Source organism: Schistocerca gregaria, chromosome 7, assembly GCF_023897955.1.
Source record: "Schistocerca gregaria isolate iqSchGreg1 chromosome 7, iqSchGreg1.2, whole genome shotgun sequence".
NCBI lineage: Eukaryota > Metazoa > Arthropoda > Insecta > Orthoptera > Acrididae > Schistocerca > Schistocerca gregaria.
In genome coordinates this window covers 399,557,179-399,577,114 of record NC_064926.1, presented here as the reverse complement: position 1 = coordinate 399,577,114, position 19,936 = coordinate 399,557,179, and positions in this window count along the sequence as shown.

Here is a 19,936-nt window from a genome sequence, read left to right as displayed (position 1 = left end):
GCAAGCAGTTACTTCGCTTGGAATTCGTTAACAGAATTGTTAAATGTCCTCTGGATGAATATCGTGCTAAATTCTGTCCAATTAGCACTCTAGATCGTCAAGATCCCTATCTAGTTCGAGGACCCTGCCTATAATGCTCCAAACGCTCTCGGATGGGTAGAGGAGCGCCTGGTGACCTATCTGTCGAAGGTAGGGCTTGGCAAGCGCGAAGACAAGCAGTAGAAACTCTCTCTGTGTGAGGGCGAGCATTATGTTGCTGAGATGTAAGACTAGAATGGCTTGCTATGAAGGGCAACAAAACGGAATGTAGAATATCGTCGATGTACCGCTGTACTGGAAGGCTGCTGTGGATGACAACCAAAGAAGTCCTGTTACAAAATGAAATGGCACACCAGACTATTAGTCCTGGTTGTCGGGCTGTATGCCGTGCAACAGTTAGTCTGGTATCCCACATCTCCAGACACGTCTTCGGCCCGGATTCTCATTGACTGGAGCAGAACTGTCTTCAGTGATGAGTCCCACTTCGAATTGAGCCCCAATGGCCAGCGAAGACATGTCTGGAGACGACACAGACATCAATGGGATACCAACCTGACTGTTGCCCGCAATGCAGCCTGACAACCAGGAATAATGGTCTCGGGTGCCATTTCACTCCCTAGCAGGACCCCTTTGGTTGTCATCCGCGGCACCATTGCGACACAATGGAACGTCAACAATGCTGTATACCCCGTTTTGTTGCAAGCCATGCTGAGCGTGCGTTCCAGCAAGATATTGCCCACCCACCAACAGCAAGAGTTTCTACTGCTCGTCTTCGTACTAGCCAAACCGTACCTTAGCCAGCAAGGTCGCTGGACCTCTCCCCCACTGAGAATTTTTGGAACGTTTTGGTCAGAGTCCTCCAACCATTTCGGGATTCTGACGATGTAACACGCTCACTGGACAGATGTGGAACGATAATACTTAGGAGCTCTTTCAATCCATGCCAAGCGGAACAACTGCTTGCATAAGGACCAGAGGTGGACTAATGAATTATTAGCTTGCCCAATTTATGAAGACTTTTCTCTTGAATAAATCATCAATTTTTTTCTGAAATTGTTGTCATTTGTTTGCCTGTACATGTACAGCGCATCTACGGAATTCCGTTCCATTTGGGTAATTGCTTCGTGGTGCGTCGTATTTTTGTGTTAGAGTGCATTTTTGTGGTCTCCGCTACTCTACATCTTCATGCGAAGAAAGTGAAATAAATGTGCAGTCCATAGCCAAGTACCCATAAATGAAAAACTTTGCATGTTCTTATACACTGGTCTGCAGAACTTAAGGACGAAAGTAATTTCTGCATGATGTGCCACTACCAAGTTTGATGAAAATTGGAGCACAGACATAACGAACTGCTACAACACAGTACAGAAGATAACTAAAATAAATACCCAATCGGACGATCAAAAGTGACACTTTTACTCACAGACAATAATTGCATTGAAATCACCGCGATTCTTGGTGTTCCCTTGGACGTTACAAAAGGAGGAACATGGTTCTTAGTATGATGTGTGATCATCAAGGACGGCACTGCATACTTTGCAACGCGTTCCCATGTTGACTATAAGTTCTTGTGGTGGGTCGTACCATTCCTTCACCAGCGTGGTTGACAACTGCTGAAGAATCGTTGGTACATGCAGTCGTCTCCCCAACGCATTCCACAGGTGCTGGATGGGATTTAACTCGGTGGGAGGGACAGGACAATTCATTCGCCGAATGTCATCTCGTTCCAAGAGCTCTCCCACCTACACTGTTTGATACAGTTGCGTATTGTCGTCCATAGAAATGTAGTAAGAGCCGAATGCGCTCCTGAAGACAAGCAGATTGGGGAGGAGTACAATAATGTGCAACGTGTTCAGAAACTCGTAGGTTAGTACGCCCATGCAACATTACGCCTCCTTACACGATAACACCTGGACCACCGAAATGATCATATTCGATAATGATGGATGTGCCCTCATATGGCGAGGGGTGGGAACGCGTAGTATACCCAGGAACATTGTCGAACATGAACATTTTGGAGGTCCAGGGGTTATGGTGTGGTGAGTCATAAAGTTTGCATGGGCTTACTGACTTCTGAATCTTAAAACACGGTGGACTCACCGGCCAATGTCATTGTGACACTTTGGTCCTGCACCACATCAGTCTTTTCAGAGCTACTTGCGGCCTTGACTTCATTTTTAGGGATGATAATAAGCGACCGCATCGAGCAGCGTAATTGAAAGATTTCTTGGAGGGAGAGGATATTCAATGATTGGAGAGGCCTGCCAATTTCCAAAGTGCTCCTGTGGGATGCCTCGGGGAAATGTAATCTATTGCAGCAGTTTTAGTCTAGTTTAGTTTCGACCATAGATCACATTTTATAATGATATGACACCATCTCTATAGAGAATAAACATAATTTCTTAAAAATTTATGTTTGAGGCATAAAAACAAAATTTTTAAATAATAATTCTGATAACATATAATCAGTAATAACCGGATATTGTAGATAGAGTAGAAAAGCACAAAAAAATTTGGTAAGAAACAGTAATGGTAAATACTAACAGCCTGCATTAATTTACATAACAACCTAGTCAACGAAGTTATACATTTGTGCCCTACTGCAGAAAATACTAACACATTTATACAAACTGAAAAGTAATTTTTTAAATCGTATTTGTAAGGCATTCTGCAGAAAATGTGTAGACATTCATATGTATTGAAAACATTTTTAAATCGATTTGCACTAATACACAGAGTCAGGAAATATAATGTAATACTTACTGTTTATGTTCTCTTTTGTATTTTCGGCACTAAACGTGGCATTCTTTTCTCCTTCTTTCACGATGTTTGTTTCCCCGTGGAAAACGAAGTACAGTAGAGCGTCGATTAACCGAAGTAATTGGGGGACATGGGTGTTCTGAAAACTGGTTTGTTCGGATAATCGAACTGTACATGTTTAGCATAGCTATAAAATTTGCTAACTGTCGACTTCCCCACTTTGTACTCATTAGATAAAGTGGTTGCAGATTCACCTTCTTCTAACCTTTTAATAATCTCGTACTTGTCCCTCATAGAAAGGACAACACGTTTACGTTTAAGCATTTTGTATCGTCAGGTTCACTTCTTCACGCAGCAGCACACAAGTGGTCGCAACAGAGAACAGAAGGTGACTGTTCGCACCGTGAGAAGCTGTTCTTGGGTACGCGCAATCCTTCGTACTGCGCGGAGCGGCACGCCTCAACACTTAAGCTGGCGCAGCTGTTGCTGTGAACAGCTTTGATACTTCCGCTACTTCTACTGCCAGTGCCACGCCGACAGAAGTGTGCCGATTGTTGAAACACAGCGACTGGCGGCTTGGCCGGTGAGCAGCGCCTTGTGAAGTCCCCATTAGAAGCAATGTTCCGCCCAGTGCGGTGACTACTGTGGGAAAATTGGCTTGGGAGTGAGGGGGATGATGGACGGTAGGGTGGGAGAGTAACAGGTGCGAGCGAGTACACAGATCGGTTAAGCGGTCGTTCGGTTGACCGACGTTCGGATAATCGACGCTCTGCTGTATTTTATTCCATTCTCAGTTTTAAATTTACCTTTGTTCTATGAAATTTCCTGCAAGTCCTGTTCACCTTATAACAACATCCAGAGACTAAGTGTTCCTTCGCTTTTCTTTTGAAGGTGCTCAGTTCCTTTATGCTAAGTGGCAGTCTGTTATAAAATAAGCTTCCTACATTTGTACGACCCCTACTTGTAATTTTTCACACTTTTGCTGCAGATATGATAACTTTGACGTCCACGTGCACCAACGACCATTAGTAGCTGTCAGCCGCACTGGCAGAGGAATGGAACGCCCTACCACGAGAATTCCTTCCCAACATGGTGGTCTGCGTAGGGCCACGCTGCGGATAATGTATTGCCGTCCGCAGTGGTCGCATACCCTACTAAGAACCATGTCCCATCCTTTGTAATGTCCAGGGAACCACCATGAATCGCGGTGACTTCAGCGTAATTACTGTCTTCGAGTAAAAGTGTCATTTCTGTTTCGTCTCCTTGCGCATTTCTTTCAGTTACCTTTGTACTATACTGTAGCATGCGTTCCATGCGGTCTTAGCTTCAACGAGCTTGATAGTTACATATCACGTGGAAGTTACTTTCTTCCTTTAGATGTGCACGCCAGTGAGCTGTTTGTTTATATCGTAATCCTCTCTCTCTTTCCCTTTTTAGTTTCTAGTGATAATGTCATAGTTTTCCCTGAATGCAAAGAAAAATGGAATTCTCACGGACCGCCGTTGTTTGGAACAAGAAAGTTGTACTTATTTACTGTGTGTATAAATGAAATCAACATTTTTTTTACCTCAGTGTGATTAATATCCGTTCCTCTAAAAGTCTAAGGTAATGCGTTCCCTCCCATTCGTGTTACGTTGTATTATGGTGGGAGAAATTAACTATAATCAATCACTGTAGCATTGTTTAGTTATTCCACAAAAAACTATGAATTTCGAACTGTCTCTAGCAGTTCCTTCTCTGCAACAAAGGGCTTATAATTTAAGTTTCTTTGGATGTATGGTTGCCCCCTTAAGTTTTGTTCACTGTTTTCATTCGTCTGTAGTAACATAATACTATATCTTCCGCTCACCTTGAATCTGTGCTCGACATCTCTGATGTGTGATGTCAGAAATTTGATGTTTTACGGGATTCCTGATATTCACGGTACGCTCATGAAATGGTCTTACGGGAAAATCCCCATTTCATCGCTTCCTCGGAGGTGCTGTGTCCTATCGCTTGTGCGCCGACTGTAATACCACATTCAAACTAACGTAAAGGATACAGGGTACTTATAAATGGTGGAAAAATCGAAATTTTTATGACTTTATTAAATTCTATACTCTTTTCTCATTACATCGATACATACATTATAGGGTTTCAAATGAAAAATGACCTATATATACCTAATTTTAACGATAAAGTCATGTACCCCACCACGCCCCCTTTATTTCGGTTACAGAAACCAGTATTATTTCGAAAAGAACTGTGAACTATCTGTTTCCAGCGATTATACATATGATTCATTGTATATGTTGGTGACAGCGCAGGTTTATATTGACTGAAAATGATTATCTTTGCTAGTATTTACTTTTGTTTCGCTGAACCAGTTTGTTCACGTGTTACTGAACGTTTGTTGCCCAAGTGCTGCATATATTTGTGGAAGTACATATCCTTTAGAGTGCAACAAATATGAACTATACGACACATCAAGAAATTCAATAAAAGGAAATTCTTTGGTAACCAGTTCATTAACAAAGAAAGCCACACTGTTGAAAGTGACCTAGGTACCAGTTCTTCAGGGAAGAAACTCCCACGTGGAACACCTCCTGGTGATTCAAATTTTTTGTGTTAACAATGACGACGTTTGTAGTGGATTTGTTGTTGTTGATGTGGGCATCTCATCTTCTTTGATAAAGGAAGTGGCGAAATGTAAACAATGTGATTGTGTAGACTGTCTGGAAATAATTGAACAATAATGTAGCAGGAAGCATTTGGCGTCAAAATTGGTTGTTCTATGTAGATCCTGCAATAAATCTACCTCGAAAATGACTTCGAACATTGTACATAATTCATATGATGTGAGTCTGAAGTTAGTGTATGCAATGCGTGCAGTAGGAAAAGGAAAAAAAAACTGCTCAAACGTTTTGTTGTTTGATGGATCTTCCTCCTCCTCCCAGTAGGTTTAGCAAGTACATAAAAATACTTTAAGGTGCCTTGAAGGTTGGGTCTAAAGCATCTGTCAAACGTGGAGTAGAAGAAACTGTAAATATTAGTGGAACCAGGGACATTGCTGTTGCACTTGATGGGACATGGCAATGTCGATGACATCCTTCGCTGAATGGTGTTGTAAATGCTACTTCTCTGGAGAATGGAAAAGAAAAATTGTTGATGTTGAGCGCTTATCTAAGTACTGCCACACCCGCCATGGTAACACTGACGGACATATTGAACATCAGTGTTCTAAAAATTATGATGGTTGCCATGGAGGTATGGAATGTGATGGAGCTCTAAAAATATTTCGGAGGTCGGTGCCCGTTCATAACGTTAGATACACTAAGTATCTAGGCGATAGGGACTCTAAAGCTCTCAATAAAATCAATGAGTTCAATATTTATGGTGCTACCTTGGTAACCAAACTGAAGTGTTGTGGACATGTGCAAAAGAGGAAGGATGCCAGACTGAGGAAGCTATGAAAAGAAATGAAAGGAAAGTTGCTATCTATTGGAAAATCTCTGTCTGGCAGAGGTAGATTGACAGAAACTGAAGTAGACCGTCTTCAGAGTTGTTATGGACTGGCCATGAGACGAAGTGCAGCTCTGAATGATGTTACAGCAATGAGAATAGCTGTATGGGCCACCCACTTTCATAAGTTGTCCACAGATGACCACCCTGTTCACGGACTCTGCCCTAAAGGAGCAGATTCTTGGTGTGGTTACCAAAAAGCAAAAGAAAGTGGTCACATATACCATCATAAACCTTCTCTTCCTGGGCCTGTTATGAATGAAATAAAACCAATTTTTAGATACATGAGTGACCCTGTTTTGCTTAGTAATTGTCTTCATGGGGGCATTCAGAAGACAAATGAAATTTTCAATCATTGCGTATGGGAAAGATTACCCAAGAATGTTTTTGCAGGACTAAATAGATTAAAAGTTGGTGTACTAGATGCAAGGATATACACTCCTGGAAATTGAAATAAGAACACCGTGAATTCATTGTCCCAGGAAGGGGAAACTTTATTGACACATTCCTGGGGTCAGATACATCACATGATCACACTGACAGAACCACAGGCACATAGACACAGGCAACAGAGCATGCACAATGTCGGCACTAGTACAGTGTATATCCACCTTTCGCAGCAACGCAGGCTGCTATTCACCCATGGAGACGATCGTAGAGATGCTGGATGTAGTCCTGTGGAACGGCTTGCCATGTCATTTCCACCTGGCGCCTCAGTTGGACCAGCGTTCGTGCTGGACGTGCAGACCGGGTGAGACGGCGCTTCATCCAGTCCCAAACATGCTCAATGAGGGACAGATCCGGAGATCTTGCTGGCCAGGGTAGTTGACTTACACCTTCTAGAGAACGTTGGGTGGCACGGGATACATGCGGACGTGCATTGTCCTGTTGGAACAGCAAGTTCCCTTGCCGGTCTAGGAATGGTAGAACGATGGGTTCGATGACGGTTTGGATGTACCGTGCACAATTCAGTGTCCCCTCGACGATCACCAGAGGTGTACGGCCAGTGTAGGAGATCGCTCCCCACACCATGATGCCGGATGTTGGCCCTGTGTGTCTCGGTCGTATGCAGTCCTGATTGTGGCGCTCACCTGCACGGCGCCAAACACGCATACGACCATCATTGGCACCAAGGCAGAAGCGACTCTCATCGCTGAAGACGACACGTCTCCATTCGTCCCTCCAATCACGCCTGTCGCGACACCACTGGAGGCGGGCTGCACGATGTTGGGGCGTGAGCGGAAGACGGCCTAACGGTGTGCGCGACCGTAGCCCAGCTTCATGGAGACGGTTGCGAATGGTCCTCGGCGATACCCCAGGAGCAACAGTGTCCCTAATTTGCTGGGAAGTGGCGGTGCGGTCCCCTACGGCACTGCGTAGGATCCTACGGTCTTGGCGTGCATCCGTGCGTCGCTGCGGTCCGGTCCCAGGTCGACGGGCACGTGCACCTTCCGCCGACCACTGGCGACAACATCGATGTACTGTGGAGACCTCACGCCCCACGTGTTGAGCAATTCGGCGGTACGTCTACCCGGCCTCCCGCATGCCCACTATACGCCCTCGCTCAAAGTCCATCAACTGCACATACGGTTCACGTCCACGCTGTCGCGGCATGCTACCAGTGTTAAAGACTGCGATGGAGCTCCGTATGCCACGGCAAACTGGCTGACACTGACGGCGGCGGTGCACAAATGCTGCGCAGCTAGCGCCATTCGACGGCCAACACCGCGGTTCCTGGTGTGTCCGCTGTGCCGTGCGTGTGATCATTGCTTGCACAGCCCTCTCGCAGTGTCCGGAGCAAGTATGGTGGGTCTGACACACCGGTGTCAATGTGTTCTTTTTTCCATTTCCAGGAGTGTATTTCAATGATGGATTGACAGGAAGATTGGAAGTCCTGAGAAATTTAGGCATAAAATGTGGCTCTAGTATGGAAGATCAATTGCTTGCTTGTGACAGAAGCAAGAAGTGCTGAAAGGAATGCCGAGAGGGAGTTTGAAGATGAAGAAATGCTGCAGGATGAAGACTGTGCTTGAGAAATGTTCTGAGGCTCGGTTTGATTGGACTCATATCTTCATTTGCGATTTCCCACAAGCTGTATTTTTCGAAATTCAGGTAGAAATATTTCCTAAAATTTATAAAGCATTACTGTAATTTTTTTCTGTAACTTGCAATAGTCCATATATTTGTAATGGACCTAAGCTTTATTGCAGAATCAACTAAATTATAGAAAAAATAACATTTTATTAGGAAAAAATTATAAAAATTGAAATGTAAGATTGATATTTTTTACCATTTTCATATACTGAATAGGTAGAATTAAATGGTACCTCAGCCATCATGTCATGCATATCTGGTAAAAATTTGGTCTCCTTCAAATGTTTAACATTAGATTAAATGGTACCTCAAGTTGAGAAAGCATTTTGGAAAAAAATTGCATCAATTACTTTGTATTTTTTAATAACTCTAAGCAGAATCAAAAATATTTAAAATACTTCTAATTTGTTTAGAAAGTATGCTGAATTACCTCATACAAAAAATTGTAAGACATATACATTATAAACAGTGCTTGAAAGAAATAGGTATTTATTTTTAAATAATATTGAGCCGGAAAAGTACTCTGTATCCTTAAACCTTGATAACCTGCCATCGTAGCAGCAGTAACCAATCTAACAACTGCGTGAGACACTTGTTGTCTTATATAGGCGTTTCCGACCGCAGCGCCGTATTGTGAATGTTTGCTTATCTTTGTATTCGAATACGCATGACTTTTCCAGTTTCTTTGGCGCTGCAGTGTATGTCATATGGTTGCTCAGCTTCTAATTCACTGGAAAGAACAAATACACTGTGCAACAAAATTAAAGAATTGCGTCTTTGAAACCGCTAATTGTCTCCTATTCCGACGCATAAGTTTGAAATTTGTCCCAAAGATGCCTACAACTTTCCTCTGTAATGATGCAAAAGCGTGGCGCACTGCGAGGTCGTCGTCGGCCTCAGTGACACTTCAAACAGCAAGGTTCCATAAATGCGAAAAAAAGCCCACTGCTCGGAACTTCATGTTGAAGGCGTGTTAATGACGTCACATTGGCAGCAAATTTCGCCACAACTCTGCCCAGTGCCACTGTTGAGGTGTCACATGGTGGGTAGCTCGCAACACGCCATCTTATACCCAGATTTCACCCCGTATTTTGCCGCCTCTTCGATGGATGTCAGATCCGCGACACCCAGCGTTGATATCTCATGAGTTTCAGACACACAGTCGCTCAAATTCGACGCGAAAATGCTTCAGGGGGTGACGTAAAAGGCGTCAGCGAAACCACCCCTGTGGTCTAGCGGTTCTAGGCGCTCAGTCCGGAACCGCGCGACTACTACGGTCAGAGGTTCGAATCCTGCCTCGGACATGGATGTGTGTGGTGTCCTTAGGTTAGTTAAGTTTAAGTAGTTCTAAGTTCTAGGGGACTGATGACCATAGGTGTTAAGTCCCATAGTGCTCAGAGCCATTTGAACAATTTTTTTGAAACCACCCCTCCCCTTGGGGCGTTGATTCCCACACGCTTCTCCGTCAACAATAACAGTTTGCAGTGCAATAAACAACAGGATTACATTCGTGACGATGCTCGACACTACTACCACCACTACATGGGCGTTTCAACCCCAGTCTAAGGATACCGTGAGGCTGCAGCCCCAGAGAGCGTGATCCGATCCCTTTGGAGTGTAGTGCGACCGCAAAGTTTGCTTTGGTATACAGGGTGGAACAACTTCGGACCGTTCAAACCATTCGACGAAATTTGAACGAGATCCGAAACAATAAATGCGTTTTATGCATTTTCAGCGCTTCTGTCTCTCGTCCTTCTTTGGCGTAATTACTCTTAGGTGCGTGGGGATGGGGTGGGGGGGGGGGGGGGGGGGGAGGGTAGGTTGTTACATTGTCAACGTCAAAGGATCCCTCTAAGACCATACAGATTGGGGCAACAACCTCAGTGACACACATGCACCTTTGTTGAGCACTTTAGACATGTTCCTGTCGGAAACTTCTACATCCACATGAATACTCTGGGAATCACATTTAAGGGCCTGGCAGAGAGTTCATCGAACCACCGTCACAATTCTCTAGTATTCCAATCTACTATAGCGTGCGGAAAAACGAAGACCTACATCTTCCCATGCGAACTTTGATTTCCCTTAATTTATTATGGTGATCGTTTCTCCCTTATGTAGATCGGCGGCACCAAAATATTTTCGCATTCGGAGGAGAAATTTAGTGATTAAAATTTCGTGAGAAAATTGCGCCACCACGGCAAAAGCCTTTGTTTTAATGATGTCCACCACAAATCCTGCCTCATTTGGGTGACACTCTCTCCCCTAAGGCGTTTGATGTAAAATTTGAAATTTTCCCAGCGAAACAACTGGTCAAAAAGATTCAGGTTTGCAGCCGATCGTCGTAAACTTCATTGCACAATATTTCAGCTGGACAACTGCCAGCCATCTTCAGGTGAGCCGATCAAGGACTGACGAAGACGTTCTCCGCTCCAGCTTATATAGTCCCGTCATCTCTGAAATTTGCTCGAGACGAAGACGCCAGAAGACTTCGATAGCTGCGGCCAGCGAGAATACTGACGGCAGCTGATTACTGCAGTTCCACCAGCGAGGGCGCTGCCGCTGGTCGGTGTGCCCCTTCTGTCTCCGCAATTGCAACGCATGCGCGGTAGTACTATCAGCGCACTATATAAGCTGGAGCGGAGAACATCTTCGTCCTGACGATTCCCATTTTGATTACTCTCTCTTCCCCACCGTCCTTGACCGCATTGACACCTCTGTCCCCCCACTCGCCCCTAGCTTCCAGTACTTGGATCAGTTGCCCTCTTCAGACATCAACACTCCCATCACTGCACAAGACATCACACTTGTCCTCCGCTCCAAACGCAACACCGCCCCTGCTCATGATGGCGTCACCTACCGTCACCTCAAGGAATCCCCTCCATCTTTACTGTCTGTCCTTGCTACCCTGTACAATGTCCTCCTCTCCACTGGATTTTACCGCGACCTGTGGAAGACTTCCCGTGTCCTGCTGTTCCCTAAACCTAACAAACCCCCCTCTGATACCTCTTCCTATCGTCCAATCTGCCTCACCTCCGTGTTCAGTAAGGTATTCGAGGCCATTCTCTCTCGCTGTATTCACCGCCACCTTAACCAGCACCGCCTCCTTTCTCTTACCCAATGTGGCTTCCGGCCTTCCTTCTCCACCGACAACCAGCTCCTTAACCTTACCAATCTTCTTTCCGTCCCACTTAACTCCCGTCGCTCCGCTATCTTTGTTTCCCTTGATCTCCAGAACGCCTATGACCGTGTCTGGCATCCCGCGCTCCTCTTCAAACTTCAGACCTATGCTCTCCCCATCAACTTCGTCCGTCTCGTTGCTTCCTTTCTCTCCCATCGTCCCTCCTATGTGACTATATACAATTCCAACTCCCGTACTTTCTACCCTTCTGCTGGGCTTCCCCTCTCCTCTATGTCCTGTACACTGCTGATATGCCCAAACCTCCCCCTCCTGTTCATCTTCTCCAGTTCGCTGATGACACCGTTTTCCTAGCCCTTTATCCTACCCTTCAACAGTCCCAGCGTACCCTCCAACCAGTGGTTCCTCCGTGTTAATCCCTCCAAGACCCAGGCGATCATCATAGGCCGCACCACCCGCTCCTTCCGTCTCCATGATTTCTACCTCACCATTTATGGCCGTCCTATCCATCTCACTCCTACCCTCAAATACCTTGGTCTCACACTCGACCGCCACCTCACCTGCACTCCCCATCTCCTTACCATCCAAAACAAAGCTCACAACCGCCTCCGCCTCCTGAAACTCCTGTCCGGCTGGACGTAGGGTCTGCATCCTTCCACCATCCTTCACACCTACAAATCCTTGATCCGCCCCATCTTCTGTTATGCCAGCATCGATTGGATTTCCGCCGCTCCCCGGTTCTATCAAGCCCTCCAAATCCTCAAACGCCATGCGCTCCGCCTCGCCTTCCACATCCGCCTTCCATCCCCCACGCGCATCCTCTACGACCTAATCCCCTTCCCCCACCTTCTCCTTTTCCTTGAACACATCCGCACACTCTATATTGTCCGTCACCTTGATCCCCCTCACCCCCTGGTTTCTCTCATCCTCTCAACCCCCAAGCAGGTTGCCGTTGTGTCCCACCCTCTCTCCATCTCCACATCCTCCATCTCCTTTCCCATCACAACTTCCACCGTCTACCCCTCCCGGATGATGAGCTTCATCCTGACATCTACCCTTCCTACCAACTCTAACCCCTTCTTCCTGCCTCTTCCTCTGGGCTCCCTTTCCTCCCCCTCCCTCCTCCTGAGCGGCTTCCCCCTCCTACTCCCCCTCCATCTCTTGTGCCTCCTTCCAGTGTCTCTGCGCTCCCTCCTGCCCTGTCTTCCCTCTTCCTCTCCTGCCCCACGTGTCTCCTGCCTCTTCGTGAACCCACTGATGCCACTCCTCTCTTCATCCCGCTGCTTCCCCACTGCCCCTTGCTCTCCCCTCTTTTTCCATACTCTCTGACCTTTTCCCTCTGCAGGTCCCACCTGGCAGTTTTATTGTTCGTCATGTGTGTTCCAAGGGGGTTTTAAGTGTGTTGTTCCGGAGTGTTTTTACTACTGTGGCCGACTTTTAACTGTGCCTGCGCATCCAGTGCCTTCTCTGTGTTTTAAGAATCGCCAATTGTGTTTGTTTAACTTTCTGGCGACTTTTTTTAACTGTCCCCCATGAACGTTTCCATGTCAGTGTATATTTCACCTCCATTTTCTCCCCTTACTCTGTTTTATGTTCCCCTTTTTTATCTCCTTATGTATGTATCATTTTATTCTTGTTTTAGTTGTAGTGTCACTCGGCTGAAGAGCCACGGATTGTGCCGCTGACAGCCCTCCCCTTCCCATATGGGGCAGGGGAATGAAATCACAATAAAGAAAAAAAAACGTCTTCGTCAGTCGTTGACAGGTTCACGTGAAGATGACTGGCAGTTATTCAGCCGAAATATCGTGCAATGAAGTTTACGACGACCAGCTGCAAACCCGAAATCTTTTTGATCACTGTCTCCCCTATTTCGCAAAAATACAAAACATTCTGCTCTTCTTAGAACTTTTTCTATGTACTCCGTCAATCCTATATGGTACGGGTTCTACACCGCACAGCAGTATTCTAAAAGAGGACGTACAAGCGTAGTGTAGGCAGTCTCTTTCGTGCATCTGTTGCATTTTCTAAGTGTCCTGCAAATAAAATGCAGTCTTTGGTTAGCCTCCCCACAACATTTTCTGTGTATTCCTTCCAATTTAAGTTGTTGGTAATTGTAATTCCTAGGGATTTAGTTGAATTTACTGCCTTTAGAATTGGCTGATTTATCGTGTAACCGAAGTTTAACGCATTCTTTTCAGCACTCATGTGGGTGACCTCACACTTTTCGTTATTTAGGATAAATTTCCAATTTTTGCACCATACATAAACTTCGACGCCAATTTAGTCTTGCGGCTGATGTAACGCTTGACGGTTAGGCAGCCCCTTCAACACCCCTCAGTTACAGTTTGTCTACTTTCAGGCGCTAGACCAGCCGCGAGACTAAATTGGTGTCGAAATTTCCTGCAGGTAAATTTTTAAAATGCTCAGCAACGATGTGTGTGTGCCACGGAGGGTACTGCCGAACTGGGAGAGGGCAGATCTTAGAGGTCTTAGAGGGGCCCCTTGCCGTATTATTCAAACAAATGATAATGTAGTCCCCCTGATTACGCAACAGGAAGGCGCGAAACAGAAGCGCTGAAAGTGCATAAAATCCCATTGTTGCTTCGGATCACGTTGAAATTTCGTCGAAAGCTTTTAAATGGTCCCTAGTTGTTGCACCCTGTATACCAGAGTGAAACATGCGATCGCCCTACGCTCCAAAGGGGTCAGATCACATTCAGTGTGTATGCAGCCCCACGTTGTACTTAGCGTAGGGTTGAATGTTGTCAAGAACGTCATACTACTGCTCATCGTACTGCAAACTGTCGTTTTCGACGGAGAAGTGTGTGGGAGTCAACGCCCCAAGGGAAGGCGTGGTTTCATTGACGAACTTTATGGCACCCCCTGAGGCCTCCCCAGCATGCGACTCGGGCACGGTGCCATTGGGCAGAATTTTGGTGAAGTTTGGTGTCAAAGTCACATCATTAACCCACCTTACGACTCACATAAACTCCTGAGCTGTGGCCTCTTTTTCGCGTTTATCGACACCTTGCTGTCTGAAACGTCGCTGAGCCCAAGGATGAGGTTTGCAGGGCGCGACGCTTTCGCATTATAATGGTGTGTTTACACCTGTACGACCTTCCGTGCGCGCTAGGTGTAAACGCATCTTTACGTAGGAAGGCTGTAGGCACCTTTCAACCACATTACAGTCTTAGCGTCGGAATTTGCATCGCAAACGGGTTTTCGAAAAAGTGATCCTTTAACTTTGTTGCCAGTATAGACTATTCACCTTAGCTAATTTACTATTATTTTTATGTGTTATAAAAAAAGTATCATTCTACTATGTTGTCAACTGAATATCTCTTTTCTTAATCTAAATCACAAGGATTAATGTGTCTCCAAAGTTATTACACTTCTGTCTAAAATACCAGTATCTTTATATAAATTTTGCAACAGGAAATTAACATAATTTAAGCCATACTGACCTACTTGCGTCTAGTAAGCATAACTGATAAAATGTATTTAATGTATTTCTCGAATTACTTCGTTAATCCTATCTGGTAAGAATGCCACACCGTGCAACCGTTCAAAAGAAGACAGACAAGCGTAGAGTGGGCTGTCTCTTTAGAAGATCTCTTGCATCTTCTAAGTGGTCTGTCAATAAAACGCAGTCTTTGGTTCGCCATCCCCATAATATTTTCTATGTGTTCATTTCAATTTAAGTTGTCTATAATTGTAATTCCTAAGTATTTAGTTGAGTTTACGACCTTTAGATTTGTCAGATTTCTCGTGTAACGGAAGTTTAACGGATTTCTTTTAGCGCTCATGTAAATGAACTCAAACTTTTCATTATTTAGCATCAATTGGCAATTTTTGCACCATATAGATATCGGCTCTAAATCGTTTTGCAATTTGTTTTGACCTTCTGATGAGTTTGCTAGACGATAGACGTAGGCATCATCTGCAAATAATCTAAGACGGCTGCTCATATTGTATCCTAAATCATTTACATAGATAAGGAACGGCAGCGGGCCTACATTGGGGAACGCCAGAAATCACTTCTGTTTTATTCAATGACTTTCCATCAGTCTCTGGCAGGAAATCCAGTCAAGTAACTGAGACGATATTCCATAAGCACGCAATTTCATTACAAGCCGCTTGTGAGGTATGGTGTCGAAATTCTTCTGGAAATCTAGAAATTCAGTATCAATTTGAAATCCCTTGTCAAGAGCACTCAACACGTTGTGTGAGTAGAGAGCTAGTTGTATTTCATAAGTATGATGTTTGTGCCAGTAGACCGATCTCTTCGAGGCAGTTCATAATGTTCGAAGACAACATATACACATGCCATGCAAATGTTTGCTCTCATATAATCACTCTTTCCTCTCTCTCTCTCTTTCTCTCTCTCTCTCTCTTTCTCTCTCTCTCTCTTCAAAGAGTGTCATCTATGTATGATTTTACTGCTGTAGCCAATATGATCATTGTAATTCAAGTCTGTAACATTTCACCTAATTGTTATTAACAAGTATGAAGCATAAGCCATTTTAACATTTCACCTGATTGTATAAACGAGTGCGAATGTTTAGCTGTTATAACTTGTCAAAATTGGATTTATATGCCACCTGAAGTTCACACATACATATTCGACACCTCAAAACAAACACCTCCAAATGCTTTAAACAATTATTCTGTAATAATGTTCTTATGATCTATATTCTTTGCACTTTGCGATTATGTCTTCTCTTCTGCTATACGAACCTTGCACCCAGCTGATTCCAGACGCCATATTTGTTTACAAATGTGGCAGTATACATGTGATGTATTACGACAGCAATAGGAACCTGTGACCACTGGAGGTACTCTAGTTTACTTATTTAAGGTTTACCATTAGATGTCAGTTCAATTTTTTGTCAAAAGTAATCCTAAACCATATTCTGAAATAGTGTCTTGTTTCTCCACTAGGCAGTGCCACAAGTCCCTCCAAAAATCGTAACACAACACACACACAAATGCAATACTAACTAATGTAAATCCACCCGATGATGGAGGTTTAAACCTTCGAAACGCGTCGTGGAAATAAATGATACGCTGACTGGCAATAGTAAACTTGTTGTTTCATTTAATATACATATAAAAAAAGGTTTCCATCACCTCGGTTCCGTGAGTTCCGGAACCTGTAGAGAAAATTGGAATAGCGATCAACATAAACATCATTTCCCCCTTTTTATTACTTATGAAAACCACACATCACATGTTATACTACCATACAGCGTGACCTTCAGAGGTGGCGGTCCAGATTGCTGTACACACAGATACCTCGACTACCCAGTAGCACGTCCTCTTCCACCAATGCATGCCTCGTATTCATCGTGGCATACTATCCACAGGTTCCTCAAGGCACTGTTGGTCCAAATTGTCACACTCCTCAACGGCGATTCGGCGTAGATCCCTCAGAGTGGTTGGTGGGTCACGTCGTCCATAAACATCCCTTTTCAATCTATCCCAAGCATGTCCGATAGGGTTCATATCTGGAGAACTTGCTGGCCACTCTGTCGAGCGATGTCATTATCCTGAAGGAAGTCGTTGCACGATGGGGGCGCGAATTGTCGTCCATGAAGACGAATGCCTAGCCCATATGCTTCCGATATGGTTGCAGTATCGGTCGGAGGATGGCATTCATGTATCGTACAGCCGTTACGGCGCCTTCCATGACCACTAGCGGCATACGTCGGCCCCACATAGTGCCACCTCAAAACAGCAGGGAACCTCCACCTTGCTTCACTCGCTGAACAGTCTATATAAGGTGTTCAGCTTGACTGGGTTTCCTCCAAACCCGTGTCCAACGATTGTCTGATTGAAGGCATATGCGACAGTCGTCGGTGAAGAGAACGGGATGACATCCCTGAGCGCTCCATTCGACATGTTGTTGGGCCCATCTGTAACGCGCTGCATCGTGTCTTCGTTGCAAAGATGGACCTCGCCATGGGTGTCGGGAATGAAATTGCGCATCATGCTACCTATTGCGCACAGTTAGAGTCGTAACACGACGTCCTGTGGCTGCACGAAAAGCGCTATTCAACATGGTGGCGTTGCTGTCAGGGTTCCCCCGAGCCATAATCCATAGGTAGTGGTCACTCACTGCAGTAGTAGCCCTTGGACAGCCTGTATCTCCTCCATGTCCGAACAACATTGCTTTGGTTCACTCCGAGACGCCTGGACACTTCTCTTGTTGAGAGCCCTTCCTGGTACAAAGGAATAATGCGAACGCGATCGAACCGCGGTGTTGACCGCCTAGGTATGGTTGAACTACAAACACGAGCCGTGTACCTCCTTCCTGAGTTGGGTTGGGTTCTTTGGGGAAGGAGACCAGACAGCGAGGTCATCGGTCTCATCGGATTAGAGAAGGACGGAGAAGGAAGTCGTCCGTGCCCTTTCAAAGGAACCATCACGGCATTTGCCTGGAGCGATTTAGGGAAATCACGGAAAACCTAAATCAGGATGGCAGGACGCGGGATTGAACCATCGTCCTCCCGAATGCCCTCCTTCCTGGAGGAATGACTGGAACTGCTGTCGGACCCCTCCGTCTAACAGGCGCTGCTCATGCATGGTTGCTTACATCTGTGGGCGGGTTTAGTGACGTATCTGAACAGTCAAAGGGACTGTGTCTGTGATACAATATCCACAGTCAAAGTCTGTCTTCAGGAGCTCTGGGAACTGGGGTGATTCAAAACTTTTTTTGATGTGTATATGTTCTAAAATCCTGCTGCTTATCGACATTAATGATATGGGCCTGTAAAGTAGTGGCTTACTCATGCTGCTTTTGTTGAATATTAGTGTGATTTGTGCAACTTTCCAGTACTGTATTCATACATTTATGACAAATCTGGTGTTGTCTGAAACTGTGTAATCGTGCAGCTTTCACGATGTACTTTGAACTGATTTGAGCGTACTTAAAAGGTACTAATTATTAAAATGTATTAATCTTACCTGTTTTACTAACAGGATCGTGTTGCAGTAGTTTGTTCTTACAACAGATTAGTTTTCTGCATACTCCGTCTGTGATACACATATAAAACAATCCAGTTTTAATTATCTTAAGATTAGCCTACTTTCCATCTTAAGTAGATACTCAGTACAGTTTTCTTTACTTGACTGGAAATGGTTTAGACAGTCAGCAGCAAAAATGGAATCGAAATAATGAACATTTCGTTCCTATTTAACATATATGATGATTTACTGATTTGCGTTACAACATTTTGCAAAAAAAGACAAAAAAATCTTTGTGTTACACCATGAAGGTTGGCACTGTGTTTGATAAGATATATAAAGATTTACTCTCTAGCTTTGAAACTTCATGTGACTGCTAGTTAAACTAGTTAAACATGTCTTCATTAGCCCAAGAGAAATTACCTATACTTTTTCAGATTTTGCTGTCATATCCAAGTCCAGAGTGCAAATGGTAGACGTGCAGAAGGCACGCTCTCAATACATGGATATTATGCAAGCCGCACAACTACTGCAGAAGAACTTTGGACTCACCATTGCCTTCGATGTGGGTGCTGACATCTTAATCTTACTGCACGGTATGGATGTCGTTCTCTATGTTGCTTCAGGGAAGTTCGCTATGTCAGAAGTGGCCTTCTGGGGTCCTGTACTGGCAGTGTGCGCCATCCTTCTGGCATACTCACTTCTGCGGCTTGCACTCCTAGTGGAGTCCTGCGAAGCCGTGGCGAGCCGCGCCGAGGAGATCCGCTGGCGGCTGGTCGAGTGGTCACAGGAAGTGCCTCCCCTCCACTTCACTGCCGCCGGACTATTCTCGATCAACAGGTCGCTGTTAGTCTCGATCATTAGCATCACCGTGACGTACACTGTATTACTTTACCAGTTTCGCTCAATGTAGTAGTCTCCAAAAGAAAATAATATATGTGCAGTTGTATGTTACTAAGCCTTTCATGGTTACAATTTATTTTGCATGTATCTGAAAAATTAAAGGTCAGAAACTGTCTTCCTTCTTTGTGATGAATAATACAGTTTCACTACCAAAACATTTTAGGCTGACCGATATTGAAAATCGGTGAAAAGGGGCACATGTGTCCCGTGAACGTAACTGTACCAAAGATTTTCTGTGGGCGTAGCATTTACAGAGTTAAATGTTCAGTTTCAGAATGACTTTACCAGGATGGGAATTACGGAAAAAAGTATAAAAAATCACTGAAAGAACATGTTTATTCTTCTGACAATGTAAAACACAAATAATCGCACAGATGTTTACAACACAACATTTTAAGGTGGGTTTGATATACCATACGCTAGCGTTTTCTACATAAAACAATGTCTGTGATCAATAAGAAAATACTGTTAGTTACCTCAGACATAATTGGAATGGATAAGGTCGTGGTTTGACTTGATTTTCGCGAAACCAAC